Source organism: Cupressus sempervirens, chromosome 10, assembly GCF_028749045.1.
Source record: "Cupressus sempervirens isolate cs-2001-9-10 chromosome 10, ASM2874904v1, whole genome shotgun sequence".
In the NCBI taxonomy this organism is placed as follows: Eukaryota; Viridiplantae; Streptophyta; class Pinopsida; order Cupressales; family Cupressaceae; genus Cupressus; species Cupressus sempervirens.
This window is the reverse complement of record NC_143127.1, coordinates 6047976-6065475: the sequence shown is the minus strand read 5'-3', so window position 1 is coordinate 6065475 and position 17500 is coordinate 6047976. Positions and strand designations below refer to the sequence as shown.

The 17500-nt window shown below is 37.0% G+C and overlaps 1 pseudogene; it reads right to left on the bottom strand.

The window, feature by feature from the left end:
* The window catches only part of LOC149532288 (peroxidase 3 pseudogene), a 138689-nt pseudogene extending 125279 nt beyond the window's left edge, over positions 1-13410 (bottom strand).
* Between the last annotated feature and the right edge of the window lie 4090 nt (positions 13411-17500).

Sequence of the window (17500 nt, the reverse complement as noted above, 5' to 3'; positions counted from 1 at the left end):
GTTGTCATCCCATAAATTACCTTCCATACATATGTGCTCTACTAAACAAACTCTTCATTTTTTTTATGTAAAATGTTAAAGGCTCAGAATTTTGGAAAAAATCTTCCCTTATACTTATTAATAGCCTTTGACATTTTAGATTTGTCAACTCCGGCATCACTCTTGTAAGTGTAGTCTCTCTAATGTTTCTTTGAGTTGTGAGACTATATTGCCATCTTTGTTCAACTTTTTTTTGTAGGCACTTTGGTAGAAAGTTGGCAATCTCAATTGGAGTCTTCTTAAAAATTTCCATCATGGCATATATAGATTCTTCTACTTTATTTCATATCTATCTTCCTAACTGTATCAAACTCAACATCTGTGAATCCACTTAAATTAGCACTATTCTTTATATTTTCACATAAGTTTTCCAAATCATAAGAGGGCCTATGACTTAGCACTTTGAATTGGTTATTGTCATTTGATTCAGTCCTCTCTTCATTTGATTCAGTTGGGGCAATATACTTCCTTCTTCTTGGTTTCTCAGGTTCATCTCCTTGTGTAGTTGTACTAGCTCTCTTGCCTGTAGGCTTGTGAACCTTCTTGGCAATAGCTCTTGTTCTAGCCCTAGTAAAAATAACTATAGGCTTTTATTATGAAGGTTTCACAACCTTTTTAGGTTTTCTTATTGCTTACTTATTTTCTTTTCTCTCCTTTTGTTTTATGGCAATAGGTGCTTCATTGGCTTCTTCTCCCTCGGCACATTCATTGATTTCTACTTCTTCTTCTCCTTGGTCCTCACCTTGACCCTATGTGAGAGAAAGTGGTTCTTGGGAAGGTGCATCTTCATCATCTTCATTATCTTCTTCTTCTTCATCTTCTCCTTCTACCCCTTCACCAAATTGTTCTTTGAGTTTCTTCACAAGCTTACTTTTCTTCCTCATCACAAAAGTAGTCTTTAACTCAATTGTGATCTTTGACTTTGCTACATCATAGTTTCCAAAAGTAGTAGCATTCTTATCTACTTCTTCTGCTAGTAAAGTAGTGATGGCTACAGATGCCTTATCAACATTAATCTCATAAGGCAATGGCCTGAGCCATCTCACACTTGAAACATCAGCTTGTACATATGTGAAATTAACATCAACTAGAAAAAAAAAAAAAAAAAGCATTGAAATGCTTCTCAACTAGTGACACTAGAATCCTCGGTCTTTATTTCATTGACTTCTTAAAGTCTTCAAAATAGCCAGTCATCACAATCTCAAAATTATCTCACCGTTGCTCTATAAATTCACCAATCTGCACTGCAACTGGTCTGTTAGTCTTCCAAGCTACTTTCCCAAATGAGGAAAAAGTGTTCTAAACATAGAAAAATATACAAACAAGTATTGAACCAAATTTACATTGTGCCCTTTTATTCTTCCTTATGGCTCCCAAGATTTATGATAACTATTGGAGTTGTAACTCAACAAGCTCATAAGAATGGTCTTTCTTTACTATCTTGTAACCCAAATGCATAGCCATACATGGTACATTGTTTAACTTGTTGGATTGAACTTATGTTCAATAATTCTCACTACAAGTGTAATTATGGGATCAGAAATTGTGTCTATGGTCATCCCTCTCTTGTTCCATAGTGCCCATGTATTCTTTTCATTTGCATCTTTTGCATCACTCCTCATTATCTTAGGTCTATCTAGGGTTGGAGATCCTATCACTTTATGAATGATCCTCTTTGTGATTTTGATAGGTCCATCCTCTAACCATATAGAATTTTCAAATTCTACTAAGAACAATCTTAATCCATTCTATTTTGAACATGTTTGGAAAATATAGGGCACGAGTTAACCCTTTTCTCTCTAGAACCTTGAATTCCTCTTTCAATACTTCATTCCCACACAATTTTCCATAAATTTCTCTTATCTCCATGTCTCCAATGCTTCCAACCTAACAAGTGTAGCAAAACCTTACATCTTGTATCATCAAAACTTGTGGTGGTATCATAAATAATGCACCAGACGGGTCTCCTTTATATGCAATGTCAAGAATTGCCCAAAAATGTGGTTGTTTGATCTAATTGCTTATAAATTGAGCATTCAAAACTTTCTTTCCTTCCTTAAAAATAGTAGTAGAAGAGCTAGATGCCATATCAACTAACTATGATTTGCAAAAATTCAAACATAGTAGCTCGGCACATGATAAATATCTTGAAAATCTGATGACTGGTGTTGAGTAGTAATTCAATTTAGTATGAAAATGCTTGAATCAATTACTCCAATTTTCCTTTAGCTCTTCATGCTCTCTTCAATCTCAAATAATTTCAAATGAGTCAAAAATTGACCATATAGCCCTTAAAACTTTGCAATAAATGGTTAGTTCTTACACAATTGTAAGCTCAGCTACAATAGCAATTCTGACTCACTTGGCTTCCATGTAGTTCCTTCCATGCTCAGCAACCACAATGAGCTTAGCCACACTATCACCTTTGATAGCTCAGCAATAACTAAATTTTCACTTGGCAATCACAGTGAAACTTTTCATGCTTGACAAAAACATGAAAACTCATAGATTTCTTCTAAGTTCTAGCCAATACTTTGCATCTTTCTTCATGCATAAATATTTTTGCAAAACTGACTCCTTGGAACTGATGTATAATTGAACTTTGAAATATCTGTCCCATACATACCTCTTAATTGCCTAGTTAGGGATGATGTGATCACCTAATCCATTGGATGAAGTGATCCCATATGAGCTTGATGTACTAAAATCTTCCTTTTTCTTCCATGTCTTGCTCATCTACACTTTGACTTCTTCAACATCAACCTTTCCTTTTCCTTTATTTAATTCACTACTAGGTGCTTTTGACCTTGTTGGACAATTTTTACTAAGGTGACCAATCTTCAAAAAGCTAAAACATGTAGTTTGACTCAACCATCTTTTGTAGTCACTTCTAAAATGTGTTTTAACACAATTTTCATAAACATGTCCATACTCTTGACAATAGTAACACTATACCTTGTATTGTAATCCCAATTATAATATCTTCTAGTATGGTTTACCTCGACTTTCTTTTTGATGACCAATTAGGCTATGATCTGCACTCATATGCTCTATGTCCATACTTCTTATAGTTGTAGTAGTAACCTTAAAATATTTATGTGTTTGATATCTTGGTCTTACATTCATGTACCTTATGTCCTTGATTATTTCACTTGTGACAGTTACCAATGAATTTCTTTTTAGGGTTCTTATTTGCATTGTTGCTCCTACAAACATTTTTTGTATGACCTATCTTACCACAATTATGACAAGTAGGTTTGTAGTTCTTACCATTGTTGTTCCTTTGTTCATCACTTTTAGATGATTCTCCTTCTTTAGTACTACTAGTATAATCCAATCCAGTAGTATTATTGTTAGATCTAATAGATCTCATTAATTGCTCAAAGTTCTTGATGGCTTCACTAGGTATGTTGAAACTTTCAGCAAATTCTTTTTCTCTTTTTAGATCATTTCTCAATTGTTCATTTTGCAACTTTAGTTTTGTGATCTTAATATCTTTTCCATTCAATTCATGATTGGCAATCATCATTTGATTCAATGTTTCCAATTGCACATAAGCAATCCTATTCACCTATGATGTCTTCTCTTCCAATCTGTTGGTCAGTAACCTTTTGTCATCTTCAATCATGGCTTTGTCTTCTTCAGCTTTCTTTTTATGCAGTCACTTCACATAGCAATACTGATTGGAGTTCTTGTTCTATCTTAAGATTTTTGACCTCTTCAATTAGGGCTCCATTCTTTTCCATTAGACCTACAACTGTTGCATCTTGTGTTTCCATCTGCAAACAATTCAATAGTGTATTCCTCTTGATATTCTGTGTCATTCTCTTCAATAGCTATCTCTTTCCTTCTCTTCAATGAGTATTTCAAATCATCTCTTACTTCATTCAAGTGATGTAGGTCAAGGTAGATTTCAATCTTTTGATTCTCAATAGCTTTTTTCAACTTGTAGACTTTCATCTTCAAGATCTGTCCTCAAAGCTACAAAGCTTTCCTTTCTAGAGAACCAATGCTCTGATACCAATTGTTGGAAATACAATAGGGAAAGTAAACTCTAAGAGGGTAGGTTGAATTAGTCCTTCAAATTTGAACCATAAAAAAACATTCACCACACATCCATCTCACAATTTGCACGTAAACTGAAATAGCTAGCTAAACATATTCATCCATAGCATGAAAACAGATAACATTCAACACACATATGACACAAGATATTTGGTTACCTAGAAACCCTCAAATGAGAAGGTAAAACTGGGGTGGGGATGACACCACAAATCTCCACTACTATAGTAATAAAGTGTACCCAATGAAGGCTACAATTTTTTATCATAAACTATGATCTACCTTGTGAAAGGGTTTCCCTCTTAAAGGCTTACAAGATTGTTAGATCTTACCCTATTAAAGGATTTCAACACTGTGTTAGAAGTGTGCCTGATTAAAGGACTTAAAAATCACAATGAAGAAAGCACCCTGTTAAAGGATTTACAACATCCTGTTAAGACTACTCTATTAAGAGATTTAACTAATTCACCTACTAGAATGTATTAGCAATTATCCTATGGTTAGCACTCTACTACTAGATAATAGATCACCTCTTTCCTGATGTGTACTTGATCCCCACTAATCAGATGTATCACTTATGTCCTCTAATTCCTTTCCTTTATTCTCCTCTAACTGATTATACAATGTATCTCAATTCACAACTCCTTAGCCACTATGAATACTCTCTTTTCACATGCAAACTTCTCTCTTTTTCTCCTTACATGTCTACATAATGTTTAGGGTTTTTCCTCCTTAAGAAGACCTAGGTGACTTAGGTTCAAGTATGAATCAATGATTATGATTCACCCATTTTTTCACTTAAAACATCCCTTCAATTAATTTTTTTCATGTATTGAATAGGTATCTTCAATAAAGATTCATCTTTATCATCTAGAATCGCAAAACAATCCTTAAGCCAACTAAAGATGGTTCACATAGAATTTTGTGCCATTACAAACAACTATGTCCAAAACTATTTACTCAACACTTGAAGTATTTGATGCTCAACATCCACTGTCTCTTCAATGTTATAACTTGGCCTCTGAATGACTCGATATCCACTAATCACTCGGCATCTACTATCTACTCAGCACTTGAGTAACTTAGCACTTACTAGTTACTCGGCATATATTGTATATCTCTTGCTTGGCATATACTATCTGACAACTTATGCTCGGCATACATTACTTGTTCAGCGTGAACTAAGAAAATAACTTAAGTATATTGTCACTCATATGTCAAAACCAATCTAAGATTAACACAATTATCTTAGTTCAAATTATTTCTTTGTTATTTATTTGATTATAACCTATGGTTTGACCACTTTATCCAATATTTAATTTAATTAAAAGAAATTGATCCCTTTTAATTAAATAAAGCCCCAAAATCCCACTTATCCTAAGTGTGCACATGAAAAATACTATTTCTATTTTTGAAAAAAAATAAAAGGCATTTTTGTCTCACATGAGGTGTACACTTTCCAAGGTGAGTGGAATCTTTGTTATCCTCCAAACATATTTTTTCTCTTAAACACCACTATGAATCACTCAAGGCTCATACTCCACCCTTAATTTAGCCTCTTAATCTCTATCATATATTTATCTTCAAAAGGAGGCTCTCTCCTCACTCTCTCACATCATTCTATTTTATGCTAAAGTTACTGAATAGAAAGAAAATAAGTTCCCTTCTCAACCCTAATTTCCTAAAGGAATGATCCAAATTTATTAAGCATAAGAAAGTGATCAATGCATAAATGGATCATGTAATGGAGAATAGGGAGAAAAGAGGTCCTTCAGTCTTTCTATTTTGAGGAGTATGTGCCTAAATCTTGAAATAGATTTTTAAAAAATACTAACCTTGAATTTGGAAAGTGTTGTTTTCTAATGTATGTGTAAAGTTTCAGGGATATCTGCAACCTATTCTGGACAAGAAATGTCAAGGCGGGGAAAACCAAGAAATATTTTGTCCTTTTGAAGGGAGGTATACCTTGACCCTAATAGCAAGGCACAATCTTACCTTGGGGCATAATTGTACCCCAAAAAGTCAACCTTGTCCTGCATTGCTCCAACAAAAAATTTGTTTGCAAATCCTACAAGTTTGATGGAAAAGGTATCTAAATCTACTCTTCAATTCATTGTTCCACACCTATATTTGAAAATTAGGTAGTTTCTCATAAATAGTAGTCATTTGTAGATCATCTAATATCATCATGTGTCTTAGAGAAAATGAGAGGAGGAGGCTTCCTTATATAGTGATACAGAGCACAAACTCTTAAAGAAGGCTGGCATGGGAGCATTAAATCCCATTTAACCTTAACCCATAGAAGTGGACCTAAATTAAATGTAATTTAAGAGTCTACCATTCTAGAACCTGGAACAGTCAACTTGAAAGTGGGAAAAGAAACTTTTTGAAGCCCGAGATCCCAAAACTCTTAGAAATTGAAAATGAGACCTGGAATCAGGGACGAGGTCAACCCTACCCTAGTTCAAGGTCAAGGTCATATGTGATCTAGGTCAAGGTTGAGATTGACCTTGACCTAAAAGGTCATCCTTGACCCAAAAGTCAAAGTCCTCAATTTCATAGAGAAAGTTGTTAGAAATATACTAGAAATAGAGAGAGATAAGTAGAATGGGGGAAAATCTACTAGATCCATGAAAAAACCCATTCAAGGTGCTTAACATGACCCAAGATAACTTAATCAGAGGGATAAACACTCTTAACATGGAAGTGCTTCCATTTTAAGATGATATAGTAATGGCTTTCTTATATCTTTTGTAGCACTTGGAGTACTTGGAGCATTCTTGCACTCTTACATTCTTAGCTAGTTTTTATTCTCCTTGCATCATGGCTTACTCATTTATCTAAGTTTTCCTTTTCTTGCATAGCTTAGTTCACATATCTTAACTAGGAGGATCTTGTTACTCTCTTTGTTAGCTCTTGCACTTGATTTAAATAGCTTATGGTTGCATTTCATCCTTCGTTGACTATTAGATATTGGCATCCTTGCCTCTACTCTTTGAGTCTTCCATTCTATGGTTCACCTTGCAAGGGCTACTTAATCTAGGTTCATTTGAGATCCACCATCTCATAGCTCTTGCACATCATAGATAGGAAGTTATAAGCTGCCTCTTGAGATGCTCTTCATCATGGTTATTCTCAAGTATAACGCTTTATATAAGCGTCTCCACATTTTTAACATATATTTTTGGCACCTACCATGGGGTTGGACATCATTGTTTAGCTCCATTTTTCTCTTTCTTGTCACTTTTTGCTTTTGTAGGTTTAGATTTTGATTTTGCAGCTAGAGATATCTTAAGATACTTTCTCTGTGATCGTACAATACTTTCCATGAAAGGATATGATAAAAAGGCCAGTTCCATATTCATACTAGTATTTTGTATTTTGTCATACTATTTTTGGAGAAAGTATCATACTATTTGATATAGATTATCGTTCTAATTCTCACCCTGACATACTGTAAAGTATCGTACAATATTGAATAAACCAATAGTATCATTCTACCTATTTTAATTGCTCATTTTGGCTTTTAGATTTTGTTTTTCATTTCCAAGCTTTCATATTTTATATTATTGGCTTTCTAACATGTTCTAACAATGGTTTTACAAGGTTATTTTAGATTTCATTGTTTATTTTGTAGGGAGCTATATTACTTGCTTGCATTGCTAAATGAAAATTGTGAAAGGGGCTACTAACATTGGTGTAAGGATGCTCAAGTGAAAGTAGAAAAAAAATGTGTATCTTCATTTCATTTCAAGTGTGACAAATACTAGTTGTTTTATCTCCATAGGCACATCAAACCCATTAGTAAAGTTCCATTTTTGCTAGGAGAGTATGCTCTTCACCATCTTAGTGAATCAAAAGTCTTGACTTATCATTGGTTCAAGAAAGTAGGTGATATATTCCACTCTTTAGTTATATTAATTAACTTGCTTGGGTGTCTGACAGAAGCATTTGGGAATAGGAGAGTATGTTCTTCACCTACTTGGTGAATCATAAATATTGACCTCCTTGGTGTTAATTCATTTTGTTCAATCTCACTAGTGAGATTTTACCTTTAGAGGGCCTGTTATTGGTGGAAAGATGCCAATAGGAACAACCTAAAGTGGGAACAAGATAAACCTAGCTAATTTGACCCACTATAATCAAAACCTCTTGAAAAGGGTGAAAGTCTTGGGGGGGAAACACTTGACTTCACTTGGTGAGATTACTTGTGGGATTGGGACCATGAGGAAATCACCAGGTGGGTATGTGATGCAGGAGCATCTTGCATGGGAAAATTATTGGAAAAAAAAAATTGCGGAGGAGAGAGAAAGTGACGAAAATTAGAGGAGAAATAATCAAAATTAAAATTAAAAAAATGAAAAGGAGAAAAGAAAGGAAAAGAAGAAATTTTTATTATCGAGGTGCATAGGTGGCATAATAGATAAAATAAAATAAAAATGGTTGTCATTCCATTTATCGAGGTGTGTGGGTAGAATTCTAGAAAGTTATGAATATTGTAGAAAGTTGTGGATATTGTAGAAGGTTATGGAAGTTGTAGAAGGTTGCGGAGGAATTCTAGAAGGTTGTGGATAAGTCATGTATTGGTTGGTAAGTGCCTATTTAAGCAAGGCATGTGAGCATTTCTAATCAAGCTTGAGAAGTAGAAGCTTGAGAAGTGGAAGCTTGAGAAGGAGAAGCTTGAGAAGGAGAAGCTTGGGAAGTAGAAGCTTTGGAAGGAAATCTTGGAAGGTGAAATTTGTGGAAGGTGAATCTTGGAAAGCTTGGAAGGCTTCAAGATGTGAAAGAGAAGGAGGAAGTGAAGAGTGATTTTTTCTGAGTTTGTGGATAGAGCGCCGAATGTGAGGCAGTTTACAATAGGATTATGATGAAGTTGTGAGTGTGTAGACAGAGTGTCGAATGTGAGGCAGTTTACACTTGGATCTTGGATAAAGTTGGAGAAGAGCTAGTGACTGCGGTTTAGAAACAAGGAGGTTACTTGGTGGCTTGCGAGCACAAGTTGAGATCTCAGAGGTTTCTACTAGAGTGTGGATCTAGACTAGCTTGGGTTTGGATTGGATCTTGAGAGATCTTGTAGAAATGTTAATGTAATTGGTATTGGATTTTCAAGTATAATAAAAGTGTTCTTTGGGAAGCATTTTATTTTCTCTTGGTCTTCATATTGTTGTATTCTTTGTTATGAGTTGGTAAGGATGGTGTGGCCCTTCGTCAGTGGTATCAGAGCGTACCTTCGTCAGTGGTATCAGAGCATACCTTCATCAATATGCTTAAGGTACTCTTGTGGTTGTGAGGCCTTTGTCCTGTACTAGGTGTGAGTGGATTATTATGAATGGAACCCTTACTAGACACCTTATAATTTAGAGGCCACTCTATTTTGCTTCTTAATATCTTGGTGCAAGGATTGATCCTAGAACACCCAAAGATTCACACTCATAGTATGTGTTCCTTTAGATGTGGGTAACTCATCTATGAAAAATCCAATATCTATTGTGGGCAATTAATTTGTATCAAGAGAGGAAGCATCAAGTTGTGAACCAAGGTATTGAGTAATGAACCATGTCCTTTAGGTAGATATTTCTTCAATGTGTCTTTAAATGCACAAGACCCATGAAAATATTTTGAACATACACAATTGGTAGATTTATAGGGCTTTTTCCCTCTCAAAACTTCCCAAGTGTTTGTATTGGCAAGGTTACTTTGTCCCTTGTCCAATTTTTTGAAGACATGTGTTTGTGTCACAAGTGCTTTTAAAATCACTACCTAGTTGTCAAAAAACTAAAACAAACTCTATTATCAAAGTCACATTGCATAAATCAACTAAGAAACTTGGTCAAAACATAGGTTTTTAGGCACAAGGTCACAAAATTATCTCTATTGGTTTACTATCATACTGAGAAACATTGTATGATACTTCTGGACTATAGAAAGTGCCATTCTGTCATAGAGATTCTATCATATTGTTACTCTTCTCTTTTTCATACTATCATTTAAAAACCACCATATTTCCTAAAAGTATCATATCACTTGTTGGAAACTATTGTACAAAATTTCTTTCTATCATTTTGCTTCCTAGATTCTATCACTTGGTATTTTTGCTTTCTTAAGTTGACTTTGAGTGCATTCTTGGTTGACTTAGGGGTGTCTATACTTGACCACATTACGTCCCTAGTTTGAAATCTATATGTTTCACTCTATTCTAGGATGAAATTGATTACCTTGGCTCTTTGGATACATACTTGACTTGATGGATTATTCACTTTTCATTTATGTTTATTCTATCTACTTGGCTATTTGGCTTCTTGCCTAAGCTCTTGACTCAATTCGCTAGTGTCGTAGGTTGTTTGGACACTATTCTTGACAAGCAACTCTCATTGATACCTCTTTTGACAAGTGAACATCTTGATTTTCTAAATTTTAACTCCAAGTGCTTTGTGTCATCTTACCAGGCTAAAATATAGCTAATACATGTTAGTTATAGCTAGTCTCCAACTTGGGCAAGGAATTTGTCCTTCTTTTTACTTTGACCAATTACCTTCTCCAAATAGACATACATGTAAGAAATATATTGAAGTGTAACCTATCTTTAACAAAGTAGAGGAAGACAAATCTATCACTTGGTATAGTCCTCTTAGTCACTTTGGTATATCCTTTGATACTCCACTTGATACCCCTAGGGCTGAAAACAATGTGTCTTTAAGCACTATGAAACAAGAAGAGAGAAATTGGTGCTTAGATAGCTTCTTTGCATTTAGACATGAAAAAATAGAAAGGGAAAAGAAAGCATACCAAGATGAACAAGAAAGACTAAAATAAGAGATAATTGAACAAGCAAGACACATGGCTTTTAGGATGAATTCTCATATGTATAAGGAAAATAGTGCTCACAATACTAATGCTCATGGCTTTGGAAATTGTCACATGAAGACCTTTGAGAACCAAAATGCTAATGCTGCCTATAGAAATCCCTTTAAAAACTTTGGAAACTTTGGCAACAATGGCAACAACACCCCTACAAGGACCCCAACGTCCCATCTTCAAGGCAACATGTATCCAACTAGAAATTCCAAACATGGAAAACCTTAAAAACATGGCATTGAGGTAGATAATGATATTTCTAGTGAGGACCTCATAATATTTCAACGAGATGATTACCTTCAAAGGCTTATGCTTAAGGATTTAGAGAAAAATGGGGATCAGTACTTCACATACATGACTTCTAGAGGGTGGAATTTACCCTACAACTTTGATGTCTAAAGGATCATTCAAAAAAGAGAACCTACCAAAAATGAGATCTTGAAGAAAAAAGACCAAGACTTAAAATATCAATTTTCAAGCATACAAATGGAAAGAGAAAAACCTAAATCTTTATTTATTGAATCTATGTGTGTGCTTCCTTTTGACAAGAGTCTTTACATGATGACTTTTCCAAGAGATGTGGAGATTAATAGATATGATAAGTATGATGGTAATGGGGATCCATAGAATGATCTTAGGAAATTCTATGTGCTTAGTATGGATTTCATGCATGAAGAAACATATATCTGTGTGCTAGAAAATGAGACCTGCAAGAAGCATGGGTTAAAAAACAAACACTAGTTTAAAACTTTCAAAATGCATCAAACATTCATCAAAAAGCAAGGAATAAATACCAACTAATGCTTGCTTGGGTTTTTCAACTCTAAGCAAATAACAAACCCAATCTTCCAACCACCTCTACAGCTCAACAAAGGCACCCATAAGAGGCCTTGTTGGTGTGTTAAGATGGGGGTATGTTTTGTGTGCTCTCCCAAACACAACAATAAATGAATCTCTTGAATGAGTGAGTGCAAGTGTGTATGCAAGTAAGATATGAATCTAGACTAAATGAGATGAAGAATACCTCAAGAAATGGCTATGGAGAGAGTCATTCTTGAAGGCATCTGTTGTCACTTAGGTTTGCACCCTTGTCCAAGGCCTATGCGCGAGGACAACCTAGTGAAACATGGAAACAACCTCCAAGCTGTGGGACTTGAACTGCGAGGTTGAGTCTCCGGAGAAGGCTAGCTTCCTCTTACTATCAGGGCACACCTAACTACTCTCGAAAGGAAAAGGGGAAGAAGGAGATACAGAAAACAACTCTACCCTACCTAAACTATGAAGGTGATGCACCAAAATAGAGTGTTCAGACCCATTTCTGCCCATATATGCACTATATAACCAGAATGAAACTAAGGATATATACATACAGGCTTGTTTTGATCTAATAACCTCATGCAGATCAAGAAACCAAACTAAATAACACAAGGAAAGAGGAATCTCACTTATATATTATCCAGTAGGCAAAAAATAGATACAATATGCAGGTTACAGATCTCGACAATACACCAATGAGAGGCAAAAGGGATGCACATACACATCAATGGTTGAAGGAGATAAAACAGAGAATCATTCAGTTCAAAGGCACAGGGAATGTTACACTGAGAGTTGCAGAGCAATATCAGAGAAATCAGAAAGAGTCGACCCTTGGAAAAGATTACAAAATTTCCTTTATAGTTCAGGCATAACTGAGAAAAAAAAGATTCTGCATTAACTGCTCAACTACTACCATTGAACCCCAAAATATCTGATCAAAGATCACACTCGAGCATGGTTTTGAAGTAAAAAATTAGATATTCGACTTAAGGAACGCCTCGAGTAGATAGAAGCAGCACCAATGAATGATCCTGACACAGTAGATGGATCGACTGAGATGGTGGAGTGTTTCCCTATGCCTTGCACTCATTTTTGGTAGGTCAAAATTGATCACGAAGATCAGATCGCAAGATAACCTTGATCACCCTTGCTTCCTGGTTCATGAATCAACAGGGTTGAAGCAAGTCAAACAGGCTATGCGAGCCAGCTAGGTCATGCGAGCCAATCACCTTTCTTCGTTTCGCCACCTGGAGAAGTCTTTCGTGGTTGACCTTCCATCATCAAAATAACCATGCCACCCTTGCAAATATTAATATTAACTATGATGATTACATTAATCGCCAGCCACCGACCGTCCTTTCTGACCAGACCAGTGAGACACGTGTCAACAAGGTACTATGTCGCCAACATAAACCTCGAGCGATCGCACCCTGGCGAGACCTGGCCCCACTGACACATGGTGACTTGTTGCTATGTCGCTATGGTAAAGATCGCACATCTTCGCCATGGTGATATGGCGACAGTCGTTGATCTTCTCTAATCTAACGATCACGAAGACCCACCTTCCTGTGACCTTCCCTCCTCGTAATTCACTGGCCCATGGTACATGTGGCACTTCCCTGTTGGTCTGTCAGTCATTTAATCCCTACTGCGCTGGCAGCATGAAATATGGTCCCACTAGGACACATAGCGCCCTGTCGCTATGTCATCGATGTTATCTCTCAAGCAATTTCTAATGGCAAGGTAGCGCTAGCCATAGATCTTTGCAGATCTGACGATCGTGAAGACTCGCCTCTGTGCTGGTTGAACTGAAGATCCAGTGCACGTGGTTCCCTCTGATTTTCCGCCGTGACACTGGACTCTGCCAATTGGGCAGATGAAGTACCTGACGTAACCCAACCGCTTGCCTGAAACCTTGTCGTTGAATATGGTGACTCACCATCGTTAGTACACCTTTTTCGACAGGCGCTATGTCGCCATGGGAATTTCTCGACCAGCGCATGATAGCGACATAGTGCCTATGGCACCGCAGAACATTTTTGACCTGTAATAAAACTTTTTTGACCCATGCCATCCTCTGCCCTGCAAGCTGGACCCACTGGACACGCGTCGACCAAACGCTATGTCGCCATCATAACCCTCACACAACTTCATCATAGCGACATGGCAATGACCATGTATCGGCCTTGATCTAACGGTGGAGAACTTGTGAGGCGTAAAAATATCATAAGGTTTAGAACTTAGGTAATTTTGATATCTTCATGGGTATTAAAATATTAGTAATCGGGGAGGTGACCGTTGGGCAGGGTAACATTCAAATTTTTTAATTTGGCGGGGCAAACAAAATGTGGTAACATTTTGGCAACTCACAGGGGGCATGAGCCTGCTCGATCCATAAGACCAGTGCCTGTAAATAATCCATTGGGCTATGGAGTCAAAAATGGGTCTGAAAGGTACAAGTCTGAGAACTGCAAAACCCTAACCCCTCTGCAAGGAATTAAACATAAAAAACCCTAGATCTGCTTTTGTAATTGAAACAAAACAAAACTTCCTCTACAACCTGAGACTGTCAAAACTTTGAAAGCTGGCAACTCAAAAGGAGAACCCTGTGCATGCGCACTTCTTGAAAGGTAGGAAATAACAGAAAAGGAACTAGACTAACTATGTACATGGATTCATAATCTTCATCAGAAGCAAGCTTTAAGATAAATCCCATTGACTGGGATGGGCAGAACTTCACCGTTGGGTCTGCTCAGTTGGAATGCATTAGCCTGTTTGCAACTGGAAATTAGGTAAGGGCCACTCCACAATGCATCAAACTTAGAATGTCTTCCTGGTTTCGCCCTATCAGCATCCCATTTCAGAACTAGATCCCCCTCTTTGAAAGTCCTATCCCTGGCCCTCTTGTTGAAATTCCTTTTCACCTGTTGTTGATGCAACTCTAGGGTCTTCATAGCTTTATCTCTTTTTTCCTCTAGCTCCATCAGCTCTGCCATTCTTACTGACATGGCACTATCTTCAATCAATTCCAGCTGATGAGCCAACTCCAAGGTCCAGTGAAATTGGGAGTCTAGCCTCCCTACCATATACCAACACAAAAGGTGAATTCCCAATAGATCTCTTGGGTGTTATCCTATCAGCCCATAGAGCAGTTCTTAATTTCTTATGCCAGACTCTCTGATTTTCTTCTATTGTCCTCTTCATGATTCTGATCAAATTCTTGTAGGAAGACTCAGCCAAACCATTGCCCTGGGGATAATAATTGGATGATGTGCTTAGGTAGATATTGTGATTCATTGCCCATGCACAAATCTGGATTCCAACAAAAGATTTAGCATTATCTGAGATGATAATAGAAGGAGCACCAAACCTAGATACAATCTCATCAAGGAACTCAACCACTGATGATTTTGTGGCATCCTTCAAGGCAACTACTTCTGTCCATCTAGTGAAATAATCAGTAGCAGCCAAAATCCATTTATGACCTGCACTAGATGGAGGATTAATAGGGCCTATAAAATCCAACCCCCACTGGGTAAAGGGCTGATCCACCTGAATAGGATGAAGGGGGAGAGCTGCAAGCCTTTGTTTTCCTGAAAAGAAAGCGCATTTCTCACATTTTCTCACATACCTATAACAATCATGGAACAAAGATGGCCAATAATAACCAGCCCTCATGATCTTTATAGCAGTTGTTCTTGCAGAGAAATGGCCGCCATCAGGGCCATCATGAAGTTCTTTAATCATCCTTTCAGCCTGGTCCTCTTCAATGCATCTCAATAGGTCCCATTAAAATCCCTCCTGAATAGGATACCATCAACTACAACATAGGGAATGGACTGCAATCTATATTGTCTTCTTTTAGCTCTATCCAATCCCTGAGGGTATTCAACCCCTGATAAGAAGCTCTTCATATTATTTATCCAGCTCTTTGGGCCGTTAACATTTCCTTCCTCCTGCTGCTTTGTTAATACCATAGTAGCCTCTTTATCAGAATCTTGACCTGATAACATTTCTTTGCACAATCCTCTCCCTCTTACCAGCTTGGTAATCTGAATATCAACATCATATTCCATTACCCTAGTGATCCATCCAGCTCTCTTTTCACTGATATCCTTGCTTAACACAAAATCTTTTACACTGGCATGGGGCACCAACAAATGGATCCTATTGTGGGATAAGAGGTGCTTGAATTTCTTCAAGGCTCTGATGACTACAAGGGCTTGCTTCTCAACAAAGCTATACTTATCTTCATATTCTTTGAGCCCTTCACTAAAGAAAGCTATGGGCTGCTCCTCATCCTTGCCATTTGTCTGAGTCAAGACAGCAGAGATACTCGACTCACCGCCTAAAGTGTAGAGGATGAAATCTTTCTCAAAATTTGGGTTCATGAGAGTAGGGGCTGAGGCTATGGCTGTCTTGATCTCTTCAAAACTCTCCTTCCCCTCCTTGGTCCATTAGAAAACCATGTCTTTCTTAAGCATTGATGTAAAAGGTTTCACCATGGTAGCGAGATTAGGGATAAACCTCCTCAAAAAGTTTATTCTACCAAGGAAACTTTGCAACCCCTTCTTGTGTTTAGGAAGAGGAAGGGCAAGTATTGCCTTTGTTCTTTCTGGATCAATGGTTAGACCATCCTCAGATACAATGTGTCCCAATAATTTTCCTTGGCTTGTAGCAAAGACACACTTGGCTGGGTTGAGGGAAACCCCAAATTCTCTACATCTTAGAAATACCTGCCTTAGATGATCAAAATGATTTTCTACATCTTTTGAATATACAGTTATATCATCAAGGTATACTAAGACAAACTTATCAATTAATTTTTTGAAGGCCATCTCCATTGCCTTCTGAAATGTGGCACCTGCATTTGTTAGTCCAAATGGCATCTTGTAGTAAGCATAGGTGCCCCATTTAGTAGTAAATGTTGTCTTATGTCTATCAGATTCTTTAACCAGCACTTGGTTGTAACCAGAGAATCCATCAAGAAAAGAGAATCTCCTTGACCCACTGACCTTGGATAGAATTTGCTCCATGGAAGGGAGAGGATGGTGATCTTTAAGAAAAGCCTGATTAAGATCCCTAAAGTCCACACACAATCTGATTTCCCCATTCTTCTTCCTTACAGGGACAAGGTTAGCTACCCATGATGAGTGTTTGACAGGAAATATTATATTGGCCTCTATCAACTTGGATAATTCTTTTCTCATTAGGGGCTCAATCTTAGGATTCACTGGTCTCTGTTTTTGCCTTACTGGTTTGGCCTTATCAACTAGATCTATAGTATGCTGAAACAAACTAGGGTCAAACCCTTTTAAGTAATCATATGTCCAAGCAAATACATCATTAAATTCTTGACATAAATGAATGAAGTTTTCTTGCTTAGTTTTAGAACATACCTTCCCCATATTTAGAGATTTTCCATCAGCAATTGTAACTGGGGCATAATCATCCTTTTCTGCAGCTAGATTTATTCCTTTGCCTCTTGTTTGATCATCAAGATTAAAAACACTCTCCAAAGTAATGAGACCCTTGGGCAACTTGTTAGAACTAAGGTGAATGATCTGATCACCATACTAATCTTGCAGCCTTGACTAGTTTCTATCTAAGAATTCTGCCTCATTCTACGAGAAACTCACAATTTGTTCATCAGAGTCAAACACTTGCCAATGAGTGTTGTTGTCATGGATGGCAGGCCTTACTACCACCCTAATTTGTTGCTTCTTCT